At 48.7% G+C, this 14,661-nt stretch overlaps 1 protein-coding gene and 1 pseudogene across 4 annotated transcripts in view; both read right to left on the bottom strand.

Annotated features, from left to right (window-relative positions):
* hdlbpa (high density lipoprotein binding protein a) overlaps window positions 1–10,805 on the bottom strand; it is a 54,154-nt gene extending 43,349 nt beyond the window's left edge. For 2 of the 4 annotated variants that reach the window (XM_052017287.1, XM_052017285.1), the window contains exons 1-2: window positions 10,701–10,784; window positions 2,643–2,795 (exon numbers count right to left, since the gene is read on the bottom strand). The gene's annotated coding sequence lies outside the window, so the exon portion shown is untranslated. Of the gene's footprint in view, window positions 1–2,642; window positions 2,796–10,700 lie in introns of all 4 variants that reach the window. The other 2 variants (XM_052017286.1, XM_052017288.1) reach the window with 1 other exon arrangement.
* LOC127571385 (basic proline-rich protein-like) lies at window positions 10,327–13,121 on the bottom strand (annotated as a pseudogene).
* Window positions 13,122–14,661: the final 1,540 nt, after the last annotated feature.

Genomic DNA, 14,661 nt, shown 5'->3' with positions numbered 1-14,661 from the left:
AATGATTTTTCATTTTTGAAAACATTTGCTCTTACCCAATATACACAAGGATCACAATTCTAGAAATCATACATCACTGGATAAAACAGGCTGCTATCATCAACGAAATTAGGTGATACCTATACCAATTGTGTTTAGTCTTACTGCTGCTGGCAAGCATCAAAGTGGCCAGATGTCAAGCTTTAGAACCAGTCACTGTCCAATCCTCACTCAAAAAAGGTTCATGTTCCAGACTGATTTTCATTGCAGAATCAATTAAAAATGAAAGGCTGAATCAAAAGCACATCCAAGTCATCTAAACTCAAATACAGATTCTTTTTTCACCTTATCTTTTTATGAAGGCAGGAACAGAAAGATATGGGGATAGGGCTGGATGAAGCATAGTGGAAGATGGCTGTGTGGAGCATAGGCTAGGGAAACTGGACAGTTTCTGTGCTGCCAATTTTGATGCAACTATGCAAAGACTTTGCCTTTTAAAAACCTACTGACAGCACTGAAGTCAGGCCACAATAACCCTTACACAAATGGATTAGACTAGAAGCCCCAGGTTACTATGCAAAACAGCTGCCTCATCAACCATTTAAAATAAACACACACTTAAACATAACTATGAATATGCCACAAAGTTGCTGCTGACCACAGGACATTTGATTAAAGCTATGCTTCATTTAACACAACTTACACATGTCCCCACTAGGAATATTTATGGACATAATAGACTAACACACAACTATGTGATTAGAAATAGGAGGGGGAAGGTTGCAAGCTGCAGGGATATTAAATAGGAGAGGCTAGGGAGAAGTGAGTGGAAATTTTAGAGAAGACTGAATGAATAGATAATACTTCTACAAATGCAGACTACTGAACTCACTAAGGCCCCAGGTCCCACACCAGCTTCTAACTCACTGGAACACAATGTTATACCATGTGATGTCTAAAAATTTTTTAAGTGTTGAGGTATTAGTAACATCTAATAATAGGGAAAGTCTGCCAGCTCAGCAGGGTACCAAGTGAGCTGGATTGGTGTTTTACTGTACATTAAAATATTACCTTCCTTGCCCCAACTTAAGTGTAATTTTATTTATAAAATGTCAAATGCAGCAAGGAAGAGCATATTCAACAGTTAAGATTTTGGCAAGTGGACATCAGATTAAATACTCATGTTCAAAGAAATTCAGGAGGGAGGGAGATTAGGGGGTAAAATGGCAAGTGGACATGGCTATTTTCTGCCTGCGTAACAGAAAAGAATGAAGACTTTGCTTCTATAGAAGAGACGGGGGAAGAATAAAAGGGCTGTAAAAAAAATTCTTCTTTCAAATTTAAGAAACACATCGTTTAACAGAAGCATTTAGCTCGTGCAATGGATCAGTGAGATCTAATGCTCTTCACAATGGAATGAATGGTTAAGTTAACTAGGTTGAATTACAAGATTGCATATGAAACCAATTTACAACACTGGATAGGTTTGTATTTTTGTAATACTTTTAATGAAATCTTATTACTACTCAACCAAGAATAAACCCACTTATTTGGATATTATTAGAACATTCACAGTACCAGCAGCCTACATTTACAAAGCCAACTTGCATTTATATAGTCTCTATAATAAAAGTAAAACCAAGGTGACTCACAGGAGTGTTATCGGTCAAGAGATTTGACACTAAGCCACAGATCAGGTTTAAAGGAATTTCTATAAAGGAGCAATTGTCTAAAGGGGAGTGATATAATAGAAAGAACAGGAATTTGGGATCAAGGCAGCTAATAATAGGATGGAAAGAGAAAAAAAACAGGAACAAAGGAACAGACTGGGAAGATCACTGTAATCAATGGGAGACCAAAGAAATGCAAGGGCTGAAGGGGGTTAAGGAATACAGTAGGATCCAAAAACAATCGTTGAAAGTAAAGTGTTGACTCTTGGCAAAGCAACAGGTGTTGGGACCAGATCTCTTTATGCCTGGGCAGACATCTACACCTACAAGAAGCCAATCTACAACCTGGTGCCAAACGTGAGATCGTGGTGTATTCTCAAGTCAGGCTCCAAAAAAAAGTGCAGGCGAGCAAGCCACAATTCAGGAGTAGGGGCAGAAATAGAACAGATTTGAAAACTTACGTCAACTGGAGGAATGCAAAGCAGCAGGTCAATTTTAAGCCAATCATAGAAAAGTGAAACACGAAGAATGGGTAATTGCATAACTAAAATAAACACAGAAACTACAGCAAGCAGCAGCTGGTAAAGTCACAAGAAAAATAGTGACACGTATACATGTGCTAAAATGAGCTGCAGGAAAGAAATCTGTACAACACAATATGCCAAGAGACGAGAAACAAGAATTCCACAGAAGATAGACATGCATGGATAATAACAGCATTTTTCCCAAAACTTAAAAAATGTTCACATCAGCATTATGCCAACCTTCTACCTACTAAAAACACATAGGACATGTTCACAGCATGTCTCAAAGAAAAATGAGAAAAATTCATTTTGCACTGCTGTTAGTTGAGGGATCAACATTGCTCAGAACTCGTGCTACCATAGAATTTTTTTTCAAAAAAATATACAGCAGTAAGATATGTATAACACAATATACCAAGCCTAAAAGAAACACTTATTTTGTTACCCATAAAGAACAGGATTAACTCACCATTGTTGTTTATTGGTTGAGATTATATATTCAAGTATGTGGAGAAGCAGCAATCCATATCAACCTTCTGCCTCAGTGACTAAGAGGCAAGCCAACTTTCAACTCAACATCCAAGATGAAACCAGTGTTGGGATTGAAAAAGACAGCAACTAGCTGCAGGAAAGTAAAAAGGGCATAAAAGCAGAAAATGGTCAACATGTCAAGCAGCACCTGTGGAATGAGAAGCAGCAAATGCATTTAAGGTTCTAAAGGGTCTTTGAGCCAAAACATTAACTGTTTCTCATTAATACTGCCCCTGAACCATTGAGAATTTCCACCATTTTCTGCTTTTAGACCAGATTTCCAGCATTTAAAAAATTGATTTATCAACCAAATCCAGGGGCTTGAGGTAGAAAAGCAAATTGATAGACATGTATAAACATTTTAATAAGCAAAATAAAAATGACACAGGCTGGCTTTTATAATTAGGAGTTTCTCTTTAAAATCTGAGTAATGTCAGTCTCATTTATGCAAATCCCATAAAGGGATAGGTCCTGTAACATTAAAAGGATCCAGACTCAAATTGAGGTGGGAGAAAAGTCAGGGCCAGGAAAGGAATAGGAATACCAAGAGTCACTTCAAGAACATCAGAAAGCAGCACAGATCTCAGCATAAGACGACCTGGGCAGAAGAGACACAGCAAGGCTGCCAGTTACCCAATGGCCAGTAAGAATAAAAAGGGTCACTTTCAAAACTTCCAACTAACCATTCTAACATCAAACTTCAATGTGACAGCTATGTACTATTTCAATAAAATATTGGTGGCATGCCACAGGAAGAACAAAGTTCACTCATGGAAGAGTGCAAGGACAATGGAAAGATTTTAGAAATGCAGAATATTAGGTAGGATGAAATTCTACAAGATTGATTACTGTCACATACTGAGGTACAGTGAAAAGCTTGTCTTACAAACAGATCGTACAGGTCAATTCATTACACAGTGCAGTTACATTAAGTCAGTACAGAGTCCATTGATGTAGTACAGGTTAAAAACAACAACAGTACAGAGTAAAGTGTCACAGCTAGAAAGAAAGTACAGTGCAATAAGGTGCAACGTCACAAGGTAGATCGTGAGGTCAGAGTCCATCTCATTGTTTAAGGGAACTGTTCGATAGTCTTATCACAGTAGGATAGAAGCTGTCCTTAAGTCTGGTGGTACATGCCCTCAGGCTCCTGTAGCTTCTACCCAATGGAAGAGGGGAGAAGAGAGAATGTCCTGGGTGGGTGGGGTCTTGATTATGCTGGCTGCTCCACCAAGACAACAAGAGAAACATCCCCATCACCTTTTCTTCCCCCCCCCCCCCGCAATCTTCAAGTTAGATGTGATTTTTGTTTGCCACAATTTCAGGGATAACACATTAAATCATAAATACAAGGTTTGGCCCACATTTGAGCCAATTCAGGCAAGCCAACTGTAGTACTCCAATTACCATACTGAACAAAGTCAGCAACTCAAGAGACCAGACTCAAGCAACTTGCAGCATCTACAGTTCAATTGCTCCTAGTCTTCAGGAACAGAATCACATGGAAAAGGGAAATATGGAAAAGGGAAATAGCAAAAAAGTTCTTCAAATGAATCTGCACAGAAGTGACCATTTTGAAAAAAGGACACCTGATAGTCCAACTTCTGCTCTTGCCCTGAAGCCCTCAAATTTTTGATTAAATACATACACTGAAGCATTCCTTAACGACCAAATATGATTGTCCTCAACTTTTCAAATGCTGCATTCAAGACTGTCAAAAAGGGCTCTCCTTGGATGTGTCTTTTTCAGTTAATGGCCCTTCCCCTATAGCAAACAGGAGATTGCACACCACATTCTGTATTAAGCTTAATAGACAGACACTGCCGAATCTCAAGTGGCATCCTGGCTCAATTGGCCGTAATCTTACTCAAAAATCACAAGGTTCATGGCCCACAAAACCATGACTTGCATACATAATCCAGGTTGGCATTCTGTAGCAAATAACTAGCATCTTTCAAACATTCCCCAGTGTCAAAGGGCCAATCTTTAAAACCAAGGTGCAGAGAATCCCCCCCCACCCCTTTTCAGAGGATAGCAAATCTCTGGTTTCTCTACCCTATCATAGAGGGTCTTGGAAGCTACGTTATTAAAAGGTGGAGGTAGAAAAGTTTTTGATAGAAGTAAAAAACAACAGAATTAGAGGCCATGGGAAGCTGGCACCAAAAAGAGGAGGCATGGGATAGATCAGCCATGATCATACCGAATGGTGGAGCAGGCTTGAGGGAACAGGTGGAAGTGGTCGACTTCTGCTCCTACATTCCCCGCATCCTTGTGAAGCAATACAACTCACTTTACCATTCTCAGTAGTAGGGAAAGAGACCATAGCAAACATTTATTCCTCAATAACCAATGTTCCTTCTCAAAGAGACATTTAGTGGATTTGGTTCACCCACATTTCCTAGTCAGCAAAATAAGCAACAGCACAGGCCTTTGATGCTTAGCATTTAATTAAATACATGAACAAAAATGGTGCTTTATGTCAAGAGTTCACATTACACATCTAAGAAATAGTAATGAAATATTCCCAGCATCTTTCTGTGAATTGTACCCATTCACCCAGTTCAAATGCATCAAGAAGCCTACTGCTCCGCAATGAGTAACAGCTTTTTAAATAGGCAATTGATTAGAGAAGAAAAAATTGTTTAAGGAGAAACCCTTCAATTTGAATTGCACGATTTTAAGTCAGTTGGAATAACTTCCCATTCAGCATTAAAAAGAAAAGATTCTACTTTAAAGAAATACTCAAGTAGTGCCTTGAATCTCCAATCCCATCAACAATACAGTATTAAAGGAAATAGTTTACCCAACACCACAGGCATTCCCAAGATTAACTTTTAAAGGAAAAAAGGCAAAATAAAAATTGAATATCAGCTGAGATGCAGTGGTTGCACTGAAATCCAACTCAAAAAGGTTGTATGTTCAAGTCCTATTCCAGAGAACATGCACTAACCTACCCTGACATGCAATGACCCACAGACAGAGGACACCATCTTTTAGGATAAAGGATAGAAGCCATCAAATGGAGACAAAACTTCCCATGTGACTACTTGAAATAAACAGTTTCTAGGCTAGAATTTACCCTTGAGTAACATCTGGTCATTATCAATTTTGAATAATTTAACTTCATTTTCAAAACAGTGACAGATACTGTTAAAAGGTTATGAAGTCATGCAGCTCAAACAGGCCCTTCAGTCCCACTCCCCCATCCACCCCAAAAATCAAGCACCCATCTGTACTCATGCAGTCAATTTGATCTGCAGGGACTTCCAGAAGCCTTTAGACAAGGTGCCATATACAGGTTCAGTAAAGTTGAAACACATGGGGTAAAAGGGACATTGATAGCATGGCCAATGATGGTTAAGTAACAGATAGAAGATAGCACTGAGTGGTTGTTTTGTTTAGCACTGGAGGAACAAATGGTTCAATATGCCAGAGGTTGGTGTTGGAGCAATTGCACTCTTTAAATAATAATCTATATTAATGATCTGGATTCTGGAGTGCAAGCCACAATTCCTAAATTTGCAGATGACAAATCTCAACAGTATTATGAACTGTGAAGGGGTTAATGATTGACTGCAGTAGGATACAAACAGATAGAATGGGTAGATACATGCTGAGATCTGCAAGGTGATGCATCTTAATGGGATTAATAGAAGAGGCAATATAAAATACAAAATGTACAGGGAACAGGGAAACCTGCAGGTATGGATACACAAACTATTAGAAATGGCAGGGCATGTTAAGCAAGCAATTCACAAGTTATGGTAAGCCCAGAATTATATGTTTCATAGCATATTAAAGTAGAGAAGTCACACTGAACTTTTACAAAGTAGGTCAGCCTCAAATGTTAAATTCTAGGGTCACACTTGAGGATGTGAAGGCATTAGGAGATTTGAGGAAGAGGCAAAACTATAGTTAAGGATAGAATGGAAATGTTGAGACTGTTTTCATTGGAGCAGGGAATATACAAAATGAGGGGTCTGGACATAATGGATAGTGACAGGCTGTTCTTTTCACATTGTTTGCAAATGCGATGGAGGGAGGTTCCATTGTGGACTTCAAGATATTGGCTAAATATAGTGCAGAAAAACTTGCAAGGCCATGGAGATTGCAAATGCGATGGAGGGAGGTTCCATTGTGGACTTCAAGATATTGGCTAAATATAGTGCAGAAAAACTTGCAAGGCCATGGAGATTGGCCATGGAGGCAAAGGCTGGTGGATAAAGCAAGAGATGCTCTGGTGGAGCCAGCATGGATCAAATGATCTCCTTCTGTATTGTAACCAGTTCTACAATTCCATGATCACACTACTGTTAACAGGGCATTGCTGTGCACAACTTAGCTACTGTGCTCCTGCATTTCAAAAGGAGTTGAAAAGGAGTTTCATAAATGTGTTCTTCATTGGGCTATGCTGAGACAACCAATGCCCATTAGAGTCAAAACAGTAAACAAGTTAGTAACTCTTTCATTGATACATGGGTAAATCAAGTTAAAAAAATAAATCACACACAGTGTAGATAGGAGTAGAATACTGGACAACATTTCTCAAGCACTCAAGGTACAACAAAAAAAACAGCTGAATTGACAACAGGTTGATATATCTTGAGGTACGATTTGCAATCAGTTACATATTTTTCACCAGTTCAATAATCTAAAAGATTCTCTTCTCCCACCATTTAAAAAGTTCCTAATACAGAAAGCAAAGAGAAATCACTGGAAGCAAGTGACTCACAAGGAAACTGCAGTTTAGTGGTGTAGCTGGCAGTGTTGTTGCCTCACAGCCTCAGTGACCTGGGTTTAAGCCTAACTTGGGGTGCTATCTGTATTCTCTCCAACACAAGTTGCCCCTAGCATGTGGCCAAGTGGATGAATCTGGGGAAGAGTTAATGGGAATGTGGAGTGAACAGGTTACATGGAGAAATAACAGGGAAATGTGATTACTCTGAGCTGGCATAGATAAGACATTTGTTTATTGGTCACAGGTTCATCAAAACATAGAATGAAATATGTCCATGTGCTGGGGCAGCCCGCAAGTGTCGCCACTCTTCCGACGCCAACATTGCATGCCCACAGCTCCTAACCTGGAGGTCTTTGGAATGTGGTAGGAAATGTGAGCACCCAGAGGAAACCCACACAGACGCAGGAAGAACATACAAACTCCCTACAGACAGCTGCAGATTGAACCCAGATCACTGGTGCTGCAATAGTGTTATGCTAACTGCTACACTACCATGCTGCCCACCCCCCCCCCCCAAAAAAGACTCAATAGGCCACACAGCCTCCTCCTATGTTGCAAGGAAGTATGAAATAAAACATTCTGTTCTGAAATAAAACATTCAGATCAGTTACCATCAGAAATTTCAGTTTGGTTCCAAACCAAGGTTAGACTAGAGTGGGTTCCAGACACAGAAGCAAGGTACCAATAACTGCAGCATACAGAACTGCAATTGTTAATACAGAGCACAGCTCCCAACCTTAAAAATCAGGATTACCCTGATTTGAAGTGCAGCCCTTTGATTTGAAGTAAATCCTCCAGGAACCAAGTTTCCTTTACAATTCCTGCCCCTTCTGCACTCCCCACTTCCTTTGCTCCACCACTAGAAGTCATGGCTTTGCAGTGACCCCATTCCAAATTCTCCCCCTTGATTCATGGTAACTTATGCCCAATTACTCAAGATCTTGGGGCACTTCAAGTTAAGGAAAGCTGCTGATTGAAATATTATCTGGAAATAGTCTATAGCAGATGGCAAAATGCATTATGAGCATGTATGCAAGAGCTTTAATCTGAAAATATCTCAGCCAGCCAAAGGCATGGTTCATTGTACAGGTCAGAAAGAAAAATGTAGCCACGACAGCTAGATTTTGGACTGCGACAGAAATAGAGAGTTATGGGACCAGGCAGGAAGGTGGAGCCAAGACCAGGATCGGATTAGCCACGAGTTTACGGAATGGCACAGCTGGTTCAAGTGTGAATGGCTACTCCCACTCACATTTGGTGTTCATATAATCTCACAATATGGAATTTAGGTACCACACAGTTAAGCAAATAGCACAGTTATAATACAAGGGGCAAACAGGCAGCAGAGGGTGGGTGGGGAAAGAGATGGAAGCAACTACAATAAATGGGAAGAGGCTGGTTTGAAACACAAATAGTAGAATAGAAACTACCAAGTTGAATAAGCTGTTTCTGTACTGCTAACAGTTTTTGAACCTTTTTTTTAAATGCTATTCCCCCCCATTTAATATAAAGCAATGTAAAAGTGTGAAAAAAATCATGAATCTCATTCAGCTTTTTATCTTACAGTTCAGATATTACATCATAAATAATTTCTCCACACCATGAAAATTGGTCAGATTAATAAAAGGACCCACATCATAGAAATTGTTAAAAATGCAACAGTCTGCAAATTGCCATTTCAGAGAATTCCAGCTGTTCTGTGCTGATCAGGGTTTTGCAACAAAACATTGGAATCCATGTATAATAGCAGATAAAGGGCTAGTTGAGTTAAAAGCAACATGCAAGACAGAGTGCACACTTGTGTGCAGTCAGAATGACAAGAGGCATAGAAACAATTAGTTAACGTTAATGTATTAAATATACAAGTTAACAGTGATCAACCCAAGTTTTATGGCACACAGGGTCTACACAGATTAAAATGGTTAAGTCTACCATCTCAGATCAAATACACAAAGCATGGGGAAAATACAAGATGGGGGGGGGGGAGCAGCAGCAGGAGAAAGAGAAATTACTTCACAATTTTACTCCAAAAATCATTCCATCTATTTGCATACTGGTTTAAAAAGTTAAATCAGCTGATTCCACCGCGCACACAAGGTTAATTCTTGGCTGAAAACATACATTATAGTGCCACACATACATTTCAGTGGTGATGAAGTGAATTCAGATCATGCAAATAACTGAATGCTAGAAGCAAACACTGGGTACAGCCCCAACTAATGGGGAAATGAAAAGATAATTTTAATTGACATGCAAGTTAAGTGAATATTTACTGTACTATAATGACACATTGTGGAGACAAATGGGCAAACTGGTCTATACACTGCCAACTAAGCAATCCTGGCACCTTTAATTAACATCATTACAAAGATTATATAGCAAAAATTTTTAAAAACCCAATGCCAGGCAAAAAGTATGGAGAAACTTGCAAGCCAAAAACCAGATTGCCCTTTCAGAGCCCATCCCATAACTGCTTCAGAAAGTGACAACGTCACCAGACACGCTGAAGGGCTGAAACACAGCAAAGAAAAATCAAAGTATTAAGAAATGTTGAAAAACACTAAAAACAAAATAGAGAAGGCAAGTATTAAATACTAGGGGCAAGGGATTTAGATGCAGATTATAGAATGCCCAGACGTTTATATCCCAGACCTGCTCTGAATTATTCCACGTAGCAAAAGCCATTGCATAATCACCTTTGTTTCAGCAAAGAAAACTAAACACCAGCATTTCTGAACATCTCAATTATTGGAACAGCAGGACTAGCAAATGGACAAAAAGAAAACGGGGCACCAAATCATGCCACTCCGACATATCACCAGCACATTTTTGGAAAGAGAGAGAGAGAGGGAAAAAAAGTCAGGAGAAAGAAAACTTTAAAGCCCTAAAAAAAACTTGGGTAAACTTCGCAGAGTTTGTGCGCCTGCGCAGTGCTGACACGTCGCCCTGATCCCAGCGGCTCTCGCGCAGCGGAAAAAACCCGAGCGGCCGCCCCGCTCCGGCCGAGCCCGGCCGCCGGCCGCCTCGGCCCGGCCCCTGCACCCACCGGTTCCCCGCCACCCCGCCCCGCCCCTGCACCCGCACCACCCACAGCCGCGCCAGCCTGCAGCCGCCTCGGGCGGGCGATGCGCAGGCCAAGGCTCCGGGACCCACCTGCTCGCCGACAGCCGGTGGGCTCGGGCGGGGGGGGCGGCCGGGGATATCCGGTCGCCAGGGCCCCGGTCCGAGGGCCAGAGCGGTGGCGGCCCCGGTACTTACCGGGTTGCGGTGTCCTCACAGCCCTCTCTGATGGAGAAGCTCCTGAACTCCAGAGCGAGGGGAGCCGCAGGGCGGCCGCTTATAGCCGGGCCCGGGCCCCAATCACAGGTCGAGACGTCAGAGTGGGGGCGTAGGGAGGGGAGGAGGAGGAGGAGGAGGAGGATGGGGGGGGGGGGGGAAGAAGTGGACGGGGAGGGAGTAGGAACGGATGAGGGGGAGGGAGTAGGAAATGGATGAGGGGAGGAGAAGGAGTGTAATGGGGAAGAGGGAAAGGAATGGGGATGGGAATGATGGAGACTGAAGGGAGGGGGGAGAAGGAGGGGGGGAGAGGGAGGGAGGGGAGAAGGGAGGGGGGAGAAGGAGGGGGGGAAGGGAGGGGGGGAGAAGGGAGGGGGGGGGGAGAAGGGAGGGGGGGGAGGGGGGGGGGGGGGGGGGGGGGGGGGGGGGTGGGAGGGGGGGGGGGGGGGGGGGGGGGGGGGGGGGGGGAGGGGGGGGGGGGGGGGGGGGGGGAGGGGGGGGGGAGGGGGGGGGGGGGGAGAGGGGAGGGGGGGGGGGGGGGGGGGGGGGGGGGGGGGAGGAGGGGGGGAGGGAGGGGGGGGGGGGGGGAGGGGGGAGGGGGGGGGGGGGGAGGGGGAGGGGGGGGGGGGTGGGGGGGGGGGGGGGGGGGGAGGGGGGGGGGGGGGGGGGGGGGGAGGGGGGGGGGGGGGGGGGGGGGGGGGGGGGGGGGGAGGGAGGGGGGGGGGGGGGGGGGGGGGAGAGGGAGGGGGGGAAGGGGGAGGGGGGGGGGGGGGGGGGGGGGGAGGGGGGGGGGGGAGGGGGGTGGGGGGGGGGGGGAGGGGGGGGGGGGGGGGGAGGGGGGGGGGTGGGGGGGGGGGGGGGGGGGGGGGGGGGGGGGGGGGAGGGGGGGGGGGGGGGGGGGGGGGGGGGGGGGGGGGGGAGGGGGGGGGGGGGGGGGAGGGGGGAGGGGGGGGGGGGGGGAGGGGGGGGGGGGGGGGGTGGGGGAGGGGGGGGGGGGGGGGGGAAGGGGGGGGGAGGGGTGGGGGGGGGGGAGGGGGGGGGGGGGGGGGGGGGGGGAGGGGGGGGGGGGGGGAGGGGGGGGGGGGGGGGGGAGGAGGGGGGGGGGGGGGGGGGGAGGGGGGGGGGGGGGGGGGGGGGGGAGGGGGGGGGGGGGGGGGGGGGGGGGGGGGGGGGGGGGGAGGGGGGGGGGGGGGGGGGGGGGGGGGGGGGGGGGGGGGGGGGGGGGGGGGAGGGGGGGGAGGGGGGGGGGGGGGGGGGGGGGGGGAGGGGGGGGGGGGAGGGGGGGGAGGTGGGGGGGGGGGGGGGGGGGAGGGGGGGGGGGGGGGGGGAGGAGGGGGGGGGGGGGGGGGGGGGGAAGGGGGGGGGGGGGGGGGGGGGGGGGGGGAGGGGGGGAAGGGAGGGGGAGGGGGGGAAGGGAGGGGAGGGGGGGAAGGGGGGGAGGGGGGAAGGGAGGGGGAGGAGGGGGAGGGGGAGGAGGGGGAGGGGGGGGGAGGGGGGGAGGGGGGAAGGGGGGGAGGGGGGGAAGGGAGGGGAGGGGGGGGAGGGGGGAAGGGAGGGGGAGGGGGGGGAGGGAAGGGAGGGAGGGAAGGGAGGGGGGGAAGGGAGGGGGGGGGGAAGGGAGGGGGAGGGGGGGGAGGGGGGAAGGGAGGGGGAGGGGGGGAGGGGGGGAGGGGGGGAAGGGAGGGGGGGAAGGGAGGGGGGGAAGGGGGGGGAGGGGGGGAAGGGAGGGGGAGGGGGGGGAAGGGAGGGGGGGAAGGGAGGGGGAGGGGGGGGAAGGGAGGGGGGAAGGGAGGGGGAGGGGGGGGAAGGGAGGGGGGGAGAGGGAGGGGGAGGGGGGGGAAGGGAGGGGAGGGAGGGGGGGAAGGGAGGGGGAGGGGGGGGAAGGGAGGGGGGGGAGGGGGGGGAGGGAGGGGGGGGGAAGGGGGGGGAGGGAGGTGGAGGGGGGGGAAGGGAGGGGAGGGGGGGAGGGAGGGGGAGGGGGGGAAGGGAGGGGGGGAAGGGAGGGGGAGGGGGGAGGGGGGGAAGGGAGGGGGGGGAGGGGGGGAAGGGAGGGGAAGGGGGGGAGGGGGGGGGAGGGGGGGGAGGGGAGGGGGGGAGGGGAAGGGGGGGAGGGGAGGGGGGGAGGGGAAGGGGGGGGAGGGGAGGGGGGGAAGGGGGAGGGAAGGGGGGGGAGGGGAGGGGGGGAAGGGAGGGGGAAGGGGGGGAAGGGGGGGGAGGGGGAGGGGGGAAGGGGGGGGGAAGGGGGGGAAGGGGGGGAGGGGAGGGGGGGGAGGGGAAAGGGGGGGAGGGGAAGGGAGGGGGAGGGGGGGGAGGGGAAGGGAGGGGGAGGGGGGGGAGGGGAAGGGGGGGGAGGGGAAGGGAGGGGGAGGGGGGGGAAGGGAGGGGGAGAGGGAAGGGAGGGGGGGGAGATGTGGGGTTGGGGATGGTGAGGCGGGAGGAGGGGAGAGTGTGGGAGAAGGGGGGTTGGGGAGGGGGTGGGGTGAAGGGGAGTTAGGGGAGGGGAGAGGAAGGTGGAGGGAGAAGAGGGGAGGGAGAGGGAGAAGAGGGGAGGGGGAGGGAGAAGGGGGAGGGAGAGATGGAGGGAGAGGAGGAGGGGGGAGGGGGAAGGAGAGGGGGCGAGAAAGGGGTTTGAGGAGGAGGAGGGGAGGGGGAGAGAGAAGGAGGGAGGAGGGAGAGGAAGGGGAGCGAGAGAAGGGAGAGGGGGAGGGAGAGAAGGAGGGGGAGGGGGAGGGGAGGAGGGGGGAGAAAGGAGGGGGAGGGAGGGAAAGGGAGGAGTCCCCATCTGCCATCTCATATATTTCGACCCTCCACCACAGAAAACTGCACTGTAGTTACTGGCCTAGGTTATTCCAACAGCTCTTCACAAACTCACATCCTCTACCACCAAGAAGGACTAGGGCAGCAGATGTGCAGGAACACCTCCACCAGCAGGTTGCCCTCCAAGCTGTACATCTTTTTTTCAATAATTTTTGTGACGTAGCTGTTGTTGAAAAGACAAGCACGGTATTGTAGCTGTTAGCGTAATGCTTTACAGTGCCAGTGACCTTGGTTCAAATCTGGCCACTGTCTGTAAGTAGTTTGTACATTCTCCCCATATCTGCATGGGTTTCCTCCGGGTGCTCTGGTTTCCTACCGCATTCCAAAGACGTACAGGTTAGGAAGTTGTGGGCATGCTAAGTTGGCGCCAGAAGCGTGGCAACACTTGCGGGCTGCCCCCAGGACACTACGCAAAAAGATGCATTTCACTGTGTTTCGATGTATATGTGACTAATAAAGATATCTAATGCCCATTTTTAATTACATTTGCAATTGTTGAGCCAGCTTCTAGTTGTTGCAATGCTTGTTTCTCTCTTGTCACTGGACCTCAACATTTGTAACTCCCTTCCTAAAAGCAGCGTGTCATAGAGTCATACACCACAGTAACAGGTCCTTCAGTCCAATGGTCCTTGCTGACCAAGATGCCTGTCTAAGCTACTCCCATTTGCTAGCATTTGGCCCATATCCTTCTAAACCTATCCTATCTATGCACCTGTCCTTTTAAAAGTTGTTATTTTGCCTGCCTCAACCACTTCCTCTGGCAGATCATTCTACAGTATATATGAAACACCCTGTGTGTGTAAAAAAATGTTGTCCCTCAAATTCCTATTAAATCTTTCCCCTCTCGCCTTAAACCTCTGCCCTCGAGTTCTTCACTTCCCAACCCTGGGAAAAAGACTGCGTGCATTCACCTTATCTATTCCCCTCATGATTTCATAGACCTCTATAAGGTCACCCCTCAGTCTCCTGCACTACAAGGCAGAAAAGTACTAGGCTGGCCAACTTCTCCCTATATCTCAGTCCCTCGAGTCCTGGCAACATCCTTGTAAATCTTTCCTGCACTCTTTCCAGGTTAATAACTCTTTTCCGATAGCAGGGTGACCAATTGCAACGTAACCTCCTAATC

Source organism: Pristis pectinata, chromosome 6 (assembly GCF_009764475.1).
Source record: "Pristis pectinata isolate sPriPec2 chromosome 6, sPriPec2.1.pri, whole genome shotgun sequence".
Lineage (NCBI taxonomy): Eukaryota > Metazoa > Chordata > Chondrichthyes > Rhinopristiformes > Pristidae > Pristis > Pristis pectinata.
The sequence above is the reverse complement of the archived record's forward strand: the minus strand, read 5'-3'. Positions and strand labels throughout refer to the sequence as shown.